This window comes from Bos indicus, chromosome 1, assembly GCF_029378745.1.
Source record: "Bos indicus isolate NIAB-ARS_2022 breed Sahiwal x Tharparkar chromosome 1, NIAB-ARS_B.indTharparkar_mat_pri_1.0, whole genome shotgun sequence".
Taxonomy (NCBI): Eukaryota; Metazoa; Chordata; class Mammalia; order Artiodactyla; family Bovidae; genus Bos; species Bos indicus.
The window spans coordinates 72,750,647-72,768,855 of record NC_091760.1 but is presented as its reverse complement, the minus strand read 5'-3'; the positions used below and the strand labels follow the sequence as shown (position 1 = coordinate 72,768,855).

Genomic DNA, 18,209 nt, shown 5'->3' with positions numbered 1-18,209 from the left:
TTTATTTTTCTGCAGTTGAGCTGTAGGAGTTGCTTGTATATTTTTGAGATTAGTTGTTTGTCAGTTGCTTCATTTGCTATTATTTTCTCCCATTCTGAAGGCTGTCTTTTCACCTTGCTAATAGTTTCCTTTGATGTGCAGAAGCTTTTAAGGTTAATTAGGTCCCATTTGTTTATTTTTGCTTTTATTTCCAATATTCTGGGAGGTGGGTCATAGAGGATCCTGCTGTGATGTATGTCAGAGAGTGTTTTGCCTATGTTCTCCTCTAGGAGTTTTATAGTTTCTGGTCTTACGTTTAGATCTTTAATGCATTTTGAGTTTATTTTTGTGTATGGTGTTAGAAAGTGGTCTAGTTTCATTCTTTTACAAGTGGTTGACCAGATTTCCCAGCACCACTTGTTAAAGAGATTGTCTTTAATCCATTGTATATTCTTGCCTCCTTTGTCAAAGATAAGGTGTCCATATGTGTGTGGATTTATCTCTGGGCTTTCTGTTTTATTCCATTGATCTATATTTCTGTCTTTGTGCCAGTACCATACTGTCTTGATAACTGTGGCTTTGTAGTAGAGCCTGAAGTCAGGTAGGTTGATTCCTCCAGTTCCATTCTTCTTTCTCAAGATGGCTTTGGCTATTCGAGGTTTTTTGTTTTTCCATACAAATTGTGAAATTATTTGTTCTAGCTCTGTGAAGAATACTGTTGGTAGCTTGATAGGGATTGCGTTGAATCTATAAATTGCTTTGGGTAGTATACTCATTTTCACTATATTGATTCTTCCAATCCATGAACATGGTATATTTCTCCATCTATTAGTGTCCTCTTTGATTTCTTTCACCAGTGTTTTATAGTTTTCTATATATAGGTCTTTAGTTTCTTTAGGTAGATATATTCCTAAGTATTTTATTCTTTCCGTTGCAATGGTGAATGGAATTGTTTCCTTAATTTCTCTCTCTGTTTTCTCATTATTAGTGTATAGGAATGCAAGGGATTTCTGTGTGTTGATTTTATATCCTGCAACTTTACTATAGTCATTGATTATTTCTAGTAATTTTCTGGTGGAATCTTTAGGGTTTTCTATGTAGAGGATCACGTGTACCCCAATGTTCATCGCAGCACTGTTTATAATAGCCAGGACATGGAAGCAACCTAGATGTCCATCAGCAGATGAATGGATAAGAAAGCTATGGTACATATACACAATGGAGTATTACTCAGCCATTAAAAAGAATACATTTGAATCAATTCTAATGAGGTGGATGAAACTGGAGCCTATTATACAGAGTGAAGTAAGCCAGAAGGAAAAACATAAATACAGTATACTAACGCATATATATGGAATTTAGAAAGATGGTAACAATAACCTGGTGTATGAGACAGCAAAAGTGACACTGATGTATAGAACAGTTTTATGGACTCTGTGGGAGAGGGAGAGGGTGGGAAGATTTGTAAGAGCGACATTGAAACATGTAGAATATCATGTAAGAAACGAGTTGCCAGTCCAGGTTCGATGCACGATACTGGATGCTTGGGGCTGGTGCACTGGGACGACCCAGAGGGATGGTGTGGGGAGGGAGGAGGGAGGAGGGTTCAGGATGGGGAACACATGTATGCCTGTGGCGGATTCATTTTGATATTTGGCAAAACTAATACAATTATGTAAAGTTTAAAAATAAAATAAAAATTAAAAAAAAAAAAAAAAGCCAGAAGATGGCTGCCATTCTCTTTCTCAGCCCTCCTCACATAGAAGAGGAGGGACTGTGACCTAGGTTGGGCCAGTGAGAAACATCCACCCCAGACTTGGCCTCAAGTCATAGACAGAAGAGGAACCTAAAAATACTGTCCTGCCTAGCTCCTTTGCTTTATAATTGAAGAAATGGAGGCACAGCGAGAGTAATCTGTGTACTTATCAGACCTCGTGGGGATTCCATGCCAGAGCCCAGGCTCAGCACACTGCTTCCTGTTTCTCCTAAAAGCCCTGGCACCAAGTCCAGCTCCACTGCTATTGGTCATCCAGCCCCTGAACACAGTCAGGGCCCAGTCAGCAAGGACGAAAGAGGGCACTGATGTCTGCCACTGAGGCAAAGGATCAATGTGACTAACCCTGACAAATAAAAAATAAAAAGAAGGAAAAGACCAAGAATGGTCATATTTTTAAGAATGGAAGTAACACAAATGGACAAAAAAAAATTACTGAATTCAGAAATCAAATGCATGCAAATTAGAAGGATATACCTTTTTCCTCCCCTTTCAGATGGTAAAGATAGAAAAGATTGTCTTAGAAAACAACCCATTAAAGTGTAAACCTCCCAAGAGCAAAGACTTCTGTTTTGCTCGCCATTGTATCCCTATTGTGTGGCACAGAGCCTGGCAGATAGTCAGGGCCATTCAATATTTAATATTCAGTAAGTGACCAGTACACCTGTGAGAGATGGGCTTTCCTTATTGCACAAGGAGGCGGGAAAATCCAAGCCCTGCAGGCTTCCCTCTGCCACACAACACATAAGAAAGTACGTGTTCTTTAAAGAAGTATAACTGGCTATGCCACACAGTTCTGAAAGCTCTGGTTCATGGAAAGATAAACTACCTTCAAAAAGGAAAACAGGAAACACGTATAAGGAGGAAAAAATTAAGTAAACATTGGTGAGACTGTGTGTATAGAGGTTCCCCTACACTGTAGAGGCACAGAATGTATCTGAAGGATCATTTCACAACAGTTATCACAGTGCTTGCTGTGAAATTAAGAGACGGTTGCTCCTTAGAAGAAAAGCTTTCACAAACCTAGACAGCATATTAAAAAGCAGAGACATTACTTTGCCAACAAAGGTTCATATAAAGCTATGGTTTTTCCAGTAACCATGTATGGCCTGAAAGTTGGACCATAAAGAAGGTTGAACACCAAAGAATTGAGGCTTTGAACTGTGGTGTTGGAGAAGACTCTTGAGAGTCCCTTGGACTGCAAGGAGATCAAATCAGTCAACCCTAAAGGAAATCATCCCTGAATAATCCATTGTAAGGACTGATGCTGATGCTGAAGCTGAAGCTCCAATATTTTGGCCACCTGATGTGAAGAGCTGACTCATTGTAAAAGACCCTGATGTCGGGAAATACTGAAAGCAGGAGGAGAAGGGGATGACAGAGGATGAGATGGTTGGATGGCATCACTTACTCAATGGACATGAATTTGAGCAAGCTCTGGAAGTTGGTGATGGACAGGGAAGCCTGGTGTGCTGCAGTCCATGGGGTCGCAAAGAATTGGACAAGACCGAGCAGCTGAACAACAACAATCACAGTACTAAATATGTTTATCTTTTAAATTTATCTTAAGAAAAGGATAGGAGATAGGTTCATATGCATGTTTGTTGAAATGTTATTTCTGGAGAAAAAAAGAGAAATGTCCTAAATTTTTACTAATAGTTAGGTTAAATAAATTATATCCATACAGTAGAATACTTCAAAATTTTAAGTCATTCTTGGGGAAAAGACAGAGAAGGAAATAAATCCAATATTAGCAATGATTATTTGTTTTGGTTTATTCCTTTATGTTTTATCGCTTTTCTTTGTAAACATATATATTACTTTTATAATTGGAAAAAAGTATTCAGATTTATTATTCCATGAAAAATGAATCCTAAAGGGTTTAAATTTTACCTATTTGCTCTATTTTAATCATTTATATCCTGCATGTCTCTTAAATTAAGAAAATAATAAGATTTAAAATGAAAAAAATTTTTAAATGAAAACTATGGAGAAGAGAATAAAAAGTTGTACTAAGAACGTAGGCTCCTTTTCTTTTTTTGACAAGGTTAAAAATAAAACACACTGTTATGTTGTTCCAATTAACAGAGGAAAGAACTCATACCAGTAAGTCAGGAAAGATAAACATTTTCCTGAGTTCCAAGAGAAATTTAAGCTTAATTTCTGTTCCTATTACCTGTTAGCCAACTAATGTATAACCCTGAACCCTCTCTTTAGTGCTGAATTCATGCCTTTACAAGTGCTTACACATGAGGATGTGGTATTATAACAAGGACATTTTGGTACTTCTTTTAATGGCCTCAAAACACCTACTCTCTTTTCTTTACTTTTGTTATTTTAAAGAAAGTTTAGTATCTCCAAATAGGAAAATAAAGCTTTAATACAAATACTAGAGGACTTTGGTTTTGTTACTATCATTTATGACTTAAATACTTTGAACATTTGCATATGTGCAAAGGGGTATGGCAGTGAAAAGCAGGTCTCCTTCCTGCTGCCATTGATGCCAGGGGCACTCACGTCTTGGGCTTCACTGATTCTTTCTGTACCTACCAATGGCCACCCATGACCTTCAGAAGAACACTTACAGCTTTTCATCCGAATGTCTGTCTTTTGCCTTTAACTGCCTCTTGGCAGAAGTGCTAAGGAAGTAGAAAGTGACCAAGTAAATTTATCTTCTTCCTTCATGTGCTAAAGTTATACTGATAGGTAAAACCAAGCTATTTCCATGACTGAAATTAAAAAATTTTTTTCAGCTTTTATCAACAGTAGGAATAGAGCCAAATATGTCCCTTTCTAGAAAAGATAAGAAGCTACATATCTCATTTCTTAATCTCTCCTAAGGACAAGGAGGCTTGTTGCTGTTGATGTTGCTTAAAAAAAGTAGAAGAGGAGGGAAGAGCTGATGAATTTTACCTATTTATCAGTTCCTTTGAAGACACTGTCCTATATGAAGGTACAGATCTAATTACAAGGGAAGTATTCTTGTTTAAAAGGTGATGTTAACATTACTAACAGCCTTTGCACCAAAACAAATGCTTATTCAAATGCTATAAATCTGAAACTACACATCCAGATGTGTGGGCTCTGGGAAGGATGATGTGGGACTTCCATGGCAATCCAGTGGTTAAGACTCTGAACTCCCAATGTAGGAGGCATGGGTTTGAGCCCTAGTTGGGGAACTAAAACCCCACATGCCTCACCACACAGCCAAAGAAAAAAATTTTTTAATTTAAATTACTTAATTAAAAAAGATGCTTCAAGTTAGTAAAATACCAAGTGAAAGTGAAAGTCGCTTAGTCATGTCCGACTCTTTGCAACCCCACAGACTATACAGTCCATGGAATTCTCCAGGCCAGAATATTGGAATGGGTAGCCTTTCCCTTCTCCAGTGGATCTTCCCAACCCAGGGATCAAAACCAGGTCTCCCACATTGCAGGCAGATTCTTTACCAGCTGAGCCACAAGGGAACCCTAAAATATCAAGAACAAGGAATAAACTGTTAGAGAAGTAGCAGTGCCCAGGAGTACAAGAGTTAACCACCCTATCCTCACCTGGGGCCTCAGAGCCTCCTGTAATGCTCTTCAACGAACTGTGGTTTCTACAGGATTGGTCACAACATATCTACACTCCACATTTGCAAGAATGTGGAGCTTACATTCTTGTCAGAAAATGTAATTAATGAAGCAACATGAAACAATAGAAAGATAGTACATCATTGCTGAATCTTGATGTATACCAAAAAGGTACATGTAGTCCATGGGGTCGCTAAGAGTTGGACACAACTGAGCAACTTCACTTTAACTTTTCACTTTCATGCATTGGAGAAGGAAAATGGCAACCCACTCCAGTGCTCTTGCCTGGAGAACCCCAGGGATGGGGGAGCCTGGTGGGCTGCCATCTATGGGGTCGCACAGAGTTGGACATGACTAAAGCGACTTAGCAGCAGCAGCAGCTAGCTACACTCAAAGAATAGAAATTGTCTAACACCTCTTGTACCAGCCACCACGGCTCCTGTTCCTCACAGTTCTGACTCCAGCTTTCTTAACCTCTGTCAGAGAATTGGAAGACATGTTAGAGCAAAACTAATGGGTGGGCTAGCATCAGTGGCATGCTGCCACTGACCAAAGGGGTGTGTATCACCACTGGCATGATTGCTACATACATATAATTAGCCAGAGTCAGCCCTCCCTTCCACCCATGACACAGCTGACCTGCCAGGCAACTTCTGGCAAAGAAGTTCCACAGAGATGATCATCAGGCATGCAGAGTCCCCCCAGTCTTCTGATGGACATACCAGCCCTCACTGTTCTCCTCAGCTGATTCCATAATTAGCAGCTGAAAGGGGCCTGGGTGGGCAAGGGCACTGCCACAGAGTTGTCGGCAGCTTGTAGACTGACTCTTGACGGCAGCAGAGGTGGGTGGCACTATGGAGATAAGCAATTCACACTTCCCCGTCCTTCCTCCCACTCCCAAACTTGGAAACACAAGGTACTTTAGGATCTGAAATCAGCCTCCCACAGCTGCTCTGCTCTGGCTTATGCTTTGCCAACTGCTTCCTTGGGTTGTCCCTTTTGACTCACTAGAGGTCACAGCAAGACATTTGGCCACATAACCAAACAGGGAGGACCTCCTATATCAGGAGTCACGATCTTTAAGGGCCATGAAAGTGAAAGTGAAGCCGCTCAATCGTGTCCGACTCTTTGCGATCCCGTGGACTGTAGCCTACCAGGCTCCTCTGTCCATGGGATTTTCCAGGCAAGAATACTGGACTGGGTTGCCATACACTCCTCCAGGAGATCTTTCCAACTCAGGGATCAAACCCAAGTCTTCTACACTACAGGCAGATTCTTTACTGCTGAGCTACCGGGGAAGCTTCTTGAAGAGGCAAAAAATTCCATGTGCTATTTCATTTAGAACCATCTAGCTCATTTTTAATTGGGCACATAGTAAACATTGGCTTCCCTAGTGCCTCAGATGTAAAGAATTTGCCTACGATGCAGGAGGCCTGGATTTGATTCCTGGATCGGGAAGATCCGCTGGAGAAGGGAATGGCAACCTACTCCATTATTCTTGCTTGGAGAATCCCATGGACAGAGAAGCCTGGCAGGCTACAGTCCACAGGGTCTCAAAGAGTCAAACACGACTGAATGACTAACACAACGTATAGAAAACATTTCTGCAAATAAGAGTATAGTCAGGCTCCGTATCATTCCTCTTCCTCTATTTTTAATAGAGGAAGTAATGTACAGTTTTAAAGCCAGTAATGTACAGTTCTGTGACTATTCTTCTGTTAACTTGTCTCCCTGACCACAGCCAGGAAAGGTTATCCACTTTTAAGCAGTCATGTGATTAGTTTTGGACCACTTGAATGATCTAGAATAATCTCTGCATTTCAAGGTCCTTCATCATATCTGCAAAGTCCCTTGGTGATATGAGGTAGCATATTCATAGGTTTCAGGAATTAGAACATGGACATCTTTGAGGGGGGTGGGTATCATTCTGCCTACAACAAATGCCATGATCTGATTTAGGTTTTACCAGAATGACCCTGGGTGCCCTGTGGGGAATAAACTGTAACAAGGATGGAGGCAGGGAGACCAAGTAGGAGGCTAATAGAGTAACCCAGGTGAGAGGGGATCAAGGATTGGGTGCAGCAGTAGAGTTGTGAGATGTGGTCTAATTCTGGATGTTTTGTTCAGGTAGAGGTGCCGTGATTTGCTGATGGATTAGATGTGGGCTATGAGAGGAGGGTATCAAGGATAACTCCAAGGATGACACTCCCCCCACCCTCTTAGAGTACTTGACATATGTTGTGTTTATTTGTTTAACTATCTTCCCTGTAAGACTGAAAGTTCTAAGGGAGAAGGGCTCAAATCTCGCTTGTTCGATATTATATTCTCACATCAAGGAATGCACAGAACATAGTGATACAGCTCATAACTGCTATTTATTGAGCCATTGTTATGTGTCAGGCACTTAACATAATCTCATTTAATCATCAGAACAGCCTTATGAGGTAGGTACTATTATTATCCTCATTTACTCAATGAGGAAACTGAGGCCCAGAGAGATGAAATGACTTCTACCAGTAAATACAAGTTTGCATATTAAGTCACTTCAGCCCTATTGGGCTCTTTGCTACCCCATGGACTGTAGCTTGCCAGATTCCTCTATCCATGGGATTTCCAGGCAAGAATACTGGAGTGGGTAGACATTTCCTTCTCCAGAGGATCTTTGTGACCCAGGGATTGAACCTGCATCTCCTGCATTGCAGAAAGATTCTTTATCATCTCAGCCACTAGGGCTGAGCTTGTAAATACATGCGTGGACCTCAAATCCATATTGAATAAATGAAATAACTCTTTCAAGTTAAGCAAACATTTGGGTTTAGCTAAATATTCTAACCACATATGGAGTGGGAGAGAAAAGGACACAGATTTACAAATGTTTCAAAGTTTTAGCTGAAGAAAAGTCATGTCAAGAAACAACAAGTGTTAGTGTCAATAATTTAAGAATTCTCAAACTATAGTCCATCTTGCTGTGGTTTGGCTATTGTGATGACTTACACAGACAGTAATTTCAGAAATGCTTTATAGCCAATCTGGAGGCAGAGAAGAGAAAAACAGATGACATCAGGCAGACCACGGGGGCACAGTGAAAAATGTCCAGACCTGAGATGAAGAGGGAGGGATTTCAGTCTCGCCTTAGTCCCATCCACTCATTAGCCAATGCACTTAAGGTATTTATTTCATCTTTCTGAGACCATCTCAACTATAAAAAGGATATATTTTCAGCCTTACTACCCCATAGACTCTTGGGATAAACTAAATTTATTCATTCAGTAACTACAAAGCACCTACTGTGTGTCTGGCATTGCTCTAGATCCCAGCAACATGTCATGAACAAAAGAGACAAAATCCTTTCCTTCATGGGGTTTGCATTGTAGTGGAAATGAGGATTGAGAAATATAAGAAAAAATAAGTAGATAGTGCCATGAAGAAAAATAAACTAGGACAGGGATTATAGAACGATCAGGGAGGAGGTAACACCAGACAGAGACCTGAAGAAAAAGAAAGCTAGACAGTCTGTTTTCTATAACTACAATTCTACCTTTTCCACAGTATCATAAATTGAATCATGTACTATGTAGCTTTTTCTTTTTTTGGCTGCACCACAAGGCATGTGGCACTTCCCCAATCAGGGAGTGTGAACCCATGCTCCCTGTAGTGGAAGTACAGATTCTTAACCACTGGACCGACAGGGAAGTCCAGAAAACTAGACAGTGAGCTGCGGGAAGGGCAGTCCAGCCACAGGGAACAGAATTTGTTCAGTTCCTGAGGTTAGAATGAATTTGGGATTCATATCCAAGGAATAGCCAGAAGTGAGCAAAGTAGAATAGTAATAGATGATACTAGAGAGGTAGGCAAGGGCCAGGTCATGCATAGCTCTGCAGGACATGGCAGAGAGCTGGGATTTTATTATGCATGTGGTAAGAAGATAATGAAAGCAAAGCTATGCAAACAGCAACACAAACAGTAGATAATGGAGGTATAACATGGACTTGGGCAGCAATATGGCACATCTGTTAGGAACAGCATGGGCTCTAGAGGCTGCCTGGGTTGGAATCTTGGATGCACAACTTACTGTATGTAGCCTGGGACAGCTTGCTTCATTTCTCAGTGCCTCAATTTCCTCACTTGTAAAATAGTAGTGGTAATAGTTGTTTCTGTTGTTCAGTTGCTAGGTCGTGCCTGACTCTTTGTGACCCCCATGGACTTTAGCACACAAGGCTCCTCTGTCCTCCACTATCTTCCAGAGTTCGCTCAAATTCATGTCCATTCAATCAGTGATGCTATCTAACTATCTCATCCTCTGCTGTCCTCTCCTTTTGCCTTCAATCTTTTCCAGAATCAGGGTCTTTTCCACTAAAGTGCTCAATAAATGTTAACAATTATTACCCTCAGTTACCAAATTGTACTCAACATTCAAAAAACTAAGATCACAGCATCCGGTCCCATCACTTCACAGCAAATAGATGGGGAAACAATGGAAACAATGAGAGACTATTTTTTTGGACTCCAAAATCACTGTAGATGCTGACTGCAGCCATGAAATTAAAAGACGCTTGCTCCTTAGAAGAAAAGCTATGACCAACCTAGACAGCATATTAAAAAGCAGAGACATTACTTTGCCAACAAAGGTCTGCCTAGTCAAAGCTATGGTTTTTCTAGTGGTCATATATGGATGTGAGAGTTGGACTATAAAGGAAGCTAAGCGCCGAAGAATTTATGCTTTTGAACTGTGGTGTTGGAGAAGACTCCTGAGAATCCCTTGGACTGCAGGAGATCCAACCAGTCCATCTTAAAGGAAATCAACCCTGAATATTCACTGGAAGGACTGATGCTGAAGCTGAAACTCTAATACTTTGGCCACCTGATGTGAAGAACTGACACAATGGAAAAGATCCTGATGCTAGGAAAGATTGAAGGCAGGAGGAGAAGGGGACGACAGAGGATGAGATGGTTGAATGGCATCACTGACTTGATGGATATGAGTCTGAGCAATCTCTGGGAATTGATGATGGACAGGGAAGCCTGGCATGCTGTAGTCCATGGGGTCACAAAGAGTCAGACATGGCTGAGCGACTGAACTGAACTGAACCGAACCGTTATACAACCAATTGAGCTCATTAAGGTAGACTTTACTAACTCAGAATCTGCAAGTTTTTTTAAAACAGAAAAATTTACATATAAATGAAAAATATTTTTAAACAGAAAAACTAAATCTGTATTTCTTCTATATAAAGAATTTGGGGCTTTCCTGGTGGTCCAGTGGTTAAGAATCTGCCTGTCAAAGCAGGGGATACAGGTTTGATCTCTGGTCCAGGAAAATTCCACATGCCCCAGAACAACTAAGCCCGAGCACCAAAACTATTGAGCCCTGTGCTCTAGAGCCCCTGAACCGAAACTACTGAGCCTATGCAGTGCAACTACCAAAGTCCGAGAACCTAGAGACTGTGCTCCACAGTAAGAGAAGCCACTGCAAGAAGAAGCCTGCACAATGCAACAAAGAGTGACCCCACCTGTCGCAACTAGAGAAAACCAGTGCATAGCAATGAAGATCCAGCACAGCAAAAAAAAAAAAAAAAAAAGTAATTCTTAAAAAATAAAGAATTCAAACAATAAATGAAATTAGCCTCCTCCGATGTTCTGAATATGCTTAGGTTTGACTAAGTGCACTGAAGATTTTTATCTGCCTATGGTTCCTTCCTCTGGGAGACCAGCCCTCCCTCTTCCCCAGTGACTCTTCTTGGTCCATGTAGCCCTGATGAGGAGTTAAGATGAGAGCCAGGTTTGCCCGGAGTTCTACATCTGCAGTCGACCAGCTCCACTCTTGCCCCCTCTCTCCAATATACATAGACAGTGACTGTTCCAAGAAGAAGCACAGGATCCAGACTGGGCCAAGTCAGAATCCTCTTTGGAATTTGTGCACAGGGTGTTCTCTCTCTAGCATCTCAAGTCTCTAAGGATGATGTAGATCAGGAAGCAGCAGCCAACTCTACCATCAGGTGGAGAGAATGAAGCCAGCACAGAGAGAAGCAGAGTCAAAAGGTGGAGACAGCCCTGTCAAGAATGCAGGCACAACTAAAGTCAGACCTATCTACCCCTGCAGCTTTACAGTTCTGTGAGCCATAAATTCCCATTTTGCTTGAGGATTTGGTTTCGTTGCACCAAATGACTTGATATACATACCTTCTATGAAAGATGCTCTCTGATTTTCTAAGGTATCTGTAATAGTCTGTATGTATATAACATTCTTTATAAGACACTTCAAGAACCTGATCAAAGAAAATCAATACAGATGTTATACAATATATAAGGATGAAAGGTAGAAATCATTTGTCAGGTTAGCTAATAACCCAAGGGACAGATTTTGTCAATATTTTTGGTAACCCATATTTTCAGTTCTATAATGGACCTCATGCTAATTATTAGAGGCACCTTAGGAATGACATATGTCATATTATGGTTTCATTCTACTTGTCAATTTCCAGGAAAAGTGACTTCAGTCTCAGTAAAACCTAATATATGTGGTATTGCAATGTATATTTCTTTCATCTTTGTGTAATAATAAAAAGGTATCATATGTTTTCAACAGTCTAATGGGATTCCATATCCAGAAGTCACATTATTTCATATCTCCCTTAATTTCACAGTGTTTAGCAAAACCTTATTTTTGTTGTTTGAATGTAAGAATGAAATTGGAGTAATATGCAGTTGAAGCAAACCGGATTAAGAACAAAACTATTCTAAAACCCAGCTGCCAACCAGCTACTCAGTCACCCACCTTGCTTAATTTGCTCTCCTGAAATTGAATAGCAGCCAAAACCAAATTCTTTTCAAAAATGGATTAAGATGCATGTGGATAACAAAATGCTGTTAAACAAACCTTTCCATATCAGTACATAATTTGAGAAGAAAGAGGCAGATGAGAAATCCCTGGGAATTTATGAAAACTTGGCAGAAATGTTTATCAATTAGGTTATGCAAGAAACTCCTAATAATAAATAAGTACACTGAAAAAGTCCTTGTGTAAAGTATAGCATATTTTACCACCATTTGAAAAATATGTAAAAATGTTTTTATTTTTAATCTTTCTAAATTCAGACATTCAAGAAGCTATTTTTGGTACTGGTACAGTGTTCTGACACCTTCTCCCTGAGTAAAATCAACACATCTGCTGAAATTAACATTTTTATCTCCACGGACCCACATGTCCCTGAGAAATATAAAATATCATTGTGTTTTCTGCTAACCAGCATTTGGACACAGACAGCTGTTCAAGCCAAATCTACTCCAGTCTTCTGAGAGAAGGACCTTGTTATCACTAACCCATATATCTTTTGAATATTGTAAGGCCTCATACAGGGTGAATAAACTCAGCTCAAAGTAAACCAAATATGAATTGGTGGGTCTGTGGTAGCCCAAGTCCCTTCTGTTGGGATCTGCATATGTAAATACATTAGCAATCCAGCAAGTTTGCTTGGTGCCCATATCAAGAGATGAAGGAAGAGCAGTACAGCTGTAATGTTTTCTTACATCCAACAGAGAAACAGATCCAAAACACTGGAACCTATGCAAATTTTCCACTTGGTCCCTCTACTCACATCTCCTTTTAAATTGACCCCAGGGTACCATCATTACAGACTGGAATCACAATCTAATGTTTCATTAGTCAATATACTTCAAGGTTCAAGAATAATTAAAACATCTGTCATGCACCTTCCTATATGTTAGAAAATACAAGAAAGACATATTTAGTCCAAGGGACTAGAAGACAGATACATACACAATTATAACACAGAATGTGCTAAGGGAGAAATAACATTACAGGAATTCAAAGAAAAAAAAAAAAAAAAACCACACGAAAAAGTTTAATGAAAAAAGTGAATCTTGACCTAAAAGACAGAAAAGAATAGAATGACAGTGGCGGCAAATGGCGGGTGGCGGCGGTGGCCTTAGCGGTTCCTCCTGGCCCTGTTAATGTCGGGGCCAGGCCCGGGGGGGATGGCGCCCTAGAGCCCAGCCTTTCCTGGGGGTAGGGGCGGGAGGGGACGGGTGGGGACCGGCCATGTCGGAGGTGACCCGAAGTCTGCTGCAGCGCTGGGGCGTCAGTTTTAGGAGAGGCGCCGACTTCGACTCTTGGGGCCAGCTGGTGGAGGCGACAGACGAGAATCAGGTATTAGCAAGACACCTACAAAAAGAGGCCCAAGCTCAACACAATAATTCTGAATTCACAGAACAAAAGAAAACCACAGGCAAAATTGCAACATGCTTGGAATTACGAAGTGCAGCTTTACAGTCCACACAGTCCCAGGAAGAATTTAAACCGGAAGATCTGAAGAAGCTAGAACCAATCCTAAAGAATATTCTTACATATAATAAAGAATTCCCATTTGATGTTCAGCCTGTCCCTTTAAGAAGAATTTTAGCACCTGGTGAAGAAGAGAATTTGGAATTTGAAGAAGATGAAGAAGAGGGTGGTGCTGGAGCAGGATCTCCTGATTCCTTTCCTGCCAGAGTTCCCATGGTAAAGAATCTGCCTGCCAGTACAGGAGAGATGGGTTCAGTCCATGGCCCAGGAGGATCCCACATGCCCATGCGTCACAACTATTGAGCCTGTTGTCTACAGCCTGGGAACCACAACTGCTGAAGCCCGCGTACTCTAGAGCCTGTGCTCCAAAACAAGAGAAGCCACCACAGCGAGAAGCCCTCGCGCCACAACTAGAGAGTAGCCTGCACAGCAGTGAAGACCCAGCACAGCCAAAACTAAAAATATTAATAAATAAAAATTATTTTAAAATTTAAAAAAAAAAAAAAAAAAGAATAGAATGACAGAGGTTGATAGAAAAAAGAAAAAGAATGTTAGTGAAAAAAGAGCAGTCCAGCTTCATGCAAACCCAGGGAATATATAGAGGGTAGGAAGAAAGGACCTAAGGGTGAACTGATTTTATCTGGTAGGCTGTAGGGACCAAGGGCCCTCCGAATCAGGAATATTTTAATGCATGATTAATTTGTCTTAAAAGGAAATTAACATCCAGGAATAGGACAGATATAGATTAGCAAGGATGACAGAGGAAAAACTGAAGGAATGAGACTGGTTGGGAAAGAATAAGAGTGAGAAGAGTTACACAGAAGTTAGAAAAGGACAGATTCAAGTGGTATTTTGAAGGTAATTAACAGAGCTTAGTAATTCATAAGATGCTAGGGTAAGGACAGGGAGGGCATGAAAGATGACTTTGCATAGTATGGGCGATAGGAAGACATTGCTCCACAATTATGGCATTGTTTGATAGGGAAATTTTATGAGCTTATTTTGTACGTATTGACTTTAAACAAAAGAATGTAAACTTAAAATCTGCTTTTTCTCAGATAGCCTTTAGAAAAATTTTGCTTTGACTCTTGAGTTCCAAAATTAGCCCTGAGCTGTCTAGCTCTGTGCTCAAGTATTTTGTCTTGGGGTGTCAGAACATCCTCTTTTTCTAAGACCTGCCACATTTACTCTCCAAGATTTCATTTAACAGAAGATAGGCAATGATAATTTTAAATGTTTTTCTCAGTAGGCTTTTTTCCCTTGCTGTCAGTAGATATTTTAATTATTGTAACTAAATTTTGGATGCAATAACTTTTGTTAATGTGTGAACAAAGAAGCATACCATTTGGGGTTCTAATTGAATACACACCAAAACCTCTGACTCTAAAAAAGATCTCTTAGTTGTTGTGCCATCTGTTTATATACTAATTAATGGCTTAAAAATAGATGATCTTTTGAAGGCAAATGACATGAAAATAGTGGAAAATACTAATATAGATCTCATAAACCTACACTCTTTAGGCATTACATTAAAAGAACAGCCTGAGATGATGCCATGAGATGCTGAATGAACATTATGGTGTACATTATAATGTGTACGGACAGGGAGGTAGTTATTTCAAGAACCGTAAGGCATGATTATTTATTAGATACTTTCATAGGTGTCTTTTCAAATTTTATAGCTAGTGATTAATTTTTAAACTTTATCTAGTTCATGTGCATTTTTTACCTATAAACAAAGATGAACCTTCTCTCCTTATTTTCTAAGTCTATACTATTCATTTCCTAAAATACAGTTATAAACATCCAAATCTTTGCTCCACATCTATTGTCTTATCCCTCTTCCCTTTCACAATTAATGTTCTTAAACAAGCTGCCTACACATGCAATGTTAATTTCTACACCTTATATACACATTCCTCAGCCCCCTGCAATGTGGCTTCCACCTTCACAAGGCCAATGAAGTCAGTTCTCATGAAGATCACCATGATCTAGGTTACCCTAAATCGAATGAAGACTTTGCACTGTTAGTCCTCTTGTTTGGGGGATTAAATGTGTTAATTCATCTAATATATTTAGTATCTGAAATAGTGAAGATATTCAAATATTCGATTGAAATTGAATATTCATATATCTGAAATACTCAAGATATGTTCCAAACTTCTATCTTTTCTTGGTATCTTCTACGTGTAAATCCAGCAAGTGATCTTTCCATCATTCAAAATAACTGAGAAGTCATCACATTTTTACTTGTATTTATATAACTAATCGAGAAAAACAGGTAAAAGAACAAGGTAAAGTTTGCTCTTCCATTTTAACTCTTCAGGAGAATCTCATCAGCATATATAATTTTCTGGAATGTGTGCAGAAGAGAAAACTAAGTATTCAGCCTCGTTCTCAAAATTTATAACTTCTTAAATTCACGTTCTGGTTGGACCACATAACACAACAATTGATATCTTTTCAAAAGTGTTAAAGACTTTCCTAAGATAGCTAGGGCTGGCAGTTCAAGGAGTATTGCATTACAGTAATAACCCATTTATTGTGGTGTGTGCTTTTTGGCAATTACAGCCAGAAACAAAGACAGGAAGCTGGAAATGAAACAAGCCTCCTGGCATCAAAGAAAACAGTCCCAAAGGCCACATCCAGAAAAAAGCTGGTTACTACCCTCAGATGCCTTACTTCTGAAAAAGAACAGCATGCGAAGGCTTGGGAAAAATCCATTCAACGTGCTCTTGAGGGCAAGGCAGCATTTCAGACAGTACAATAATCAATGTTGATATGAACAAACCAGAGTCAGTGAGTAAAGATTATGTCTGGGGTCCTTGGTATGTGAATATTGGAAAATCCATCATTCTTCAGCAAGATTTACTTCCAACATGCTTATAGGTACAAAGCTCCAGCCATAAAATAAATGAGTCACAGTGATGTAATGTATATATAGGGCAGAGAGTCGATAATATTACAACTTTGTACGGTGGTGGATGGTAACTGGTCTTACTGTAGTGATCATAATGTATAAAAATACAGAATCACGATGCTGTACACCTGAAACTAATACAATATTGTATGTTAATTACAACAACAAAAAGTCAGAGTTTGGGTAACTCAGTTGTGAGAAATTTTACTTGGGTGGATAAACCCATTTTCAGATAATCCTGAATAAGGAATTAATTCTTAACTACCTCTGCTATGAAAAAAATACAACCACCAAGGCGAGACAGGGCCACAGTTGTTCAATCCAAGGTGAGATTTCTTGTGAAAATATAGAGTCAGAGAAACTAGATTCTAGACTCTGAACTGCCAAAAACCAGCTGGGTAATCTTGCCTTCTCTTTGCTTTGGTTGACTTCTCTGAAAAAACAAGGACATTAGGCTAGTTGATTTCTAAAATTTTTTCCAGTTCTAATATTCAAACATTAAGTATATGAAGATGCTAAAGAGTAATGGGAAGGAAAAGTTAAATCACATTATAAACAACTATCTTCCTTTTATTCATTCAACATTCATTGAGGCTTCTATAGAGATGACCTATACCAATCTCAGAATACAATCTGAGAATACTCTGAGAATCTCTGAGAATAGCATAAAAGAGATCCTGCCTTGAGCTTTCTGTTTAGTAAGGGAGTCAGGCAACAACAAAGCAAACCAACCAGATAAGAAAACAAGAATCTGAAAACCATAGGAAAGACATCTTTTTTAATAAGATGGTCAGGGAATGGCACCTCTGGATAGGTTATGTCTGAACCTAAATAATGAGAAGAAAAGCCATAGGATAATTATTGAAGAGCATTTCAGGCAGAGTAATCTTCTAGTGCCTAAGCACTAGAAAAGGGGAAAAACTTAGTGAACTGGAGGAACTGGGAAAAAAAAAAAACCAGTACAACTATAATAATTAAGTAGGAGAATGAAACGAAAAGATTTGAAGAGGTATTTGGGGGTCTTTCCATGCAGTCTTGTTAACCCATTCTAAGAAATTGGACTCATTCTTAAGGATGGCAGTGGAATCACTGAAGGGTTTTAAGTAATGCAGCAATACTTGCTGTTACAGAAGACGGACTGAAAGGGACACAATGGAAATGGAAAACCAATTACTTAGGAGGCTGTGGTAGAGGTACAGGCAAAGTGGAGAAGGGGAGAGATTTAAGATACGTAATAGTGGCGGTCGAAAAAGTGAGAGTTCCAGAAAAACATGTACTTCTGCTTTATTGACTATGCCAAAGCCTTTGACTGTGTGGATCACAACAAACTGTAGAAAATTCTTAAAGAGATAGGAGTATCAGGCTACTTGACCTGCCTCTTGAGAAATCTGTATGCAGGTCAGGAAGCAACAGTTAGAACTGGACATAGAACAGACTGCTTCCAAATATGGAAAGGAGTATGTCAAGGCTGTATATTGTCACCCTGCTTATTTAACTTATATGAGAGTACATCATGGGAAACGCTGAGCTGGATGAAGCACAAGCTGGAATCAAGATTGTCAGGAGAAATACCAATAACCTCAGATATGCAGATGACACCACCCTTATGGCAAAAAGTGAAGAGGAAACTAAAAAGCCTCTTGATGAAAGTAAAAGAGAAGA

General features: G+C 39.7%; 1 pseudogene; it reads left to right on the top strand.

The window, feature by feature from the left end:
• The first annotated feature begins 13,381 nt into the window (after positions 1-13,381).
• On the top strand, positions 13,382-13,959 carry LOC109564169 (axin interactor, dorsalization-associated protein pseudogene; annotated as a pseudogene).
• The last annotated feature ends 4,250 nt before the right edge of the window (positions 13,960-18,209 follow it).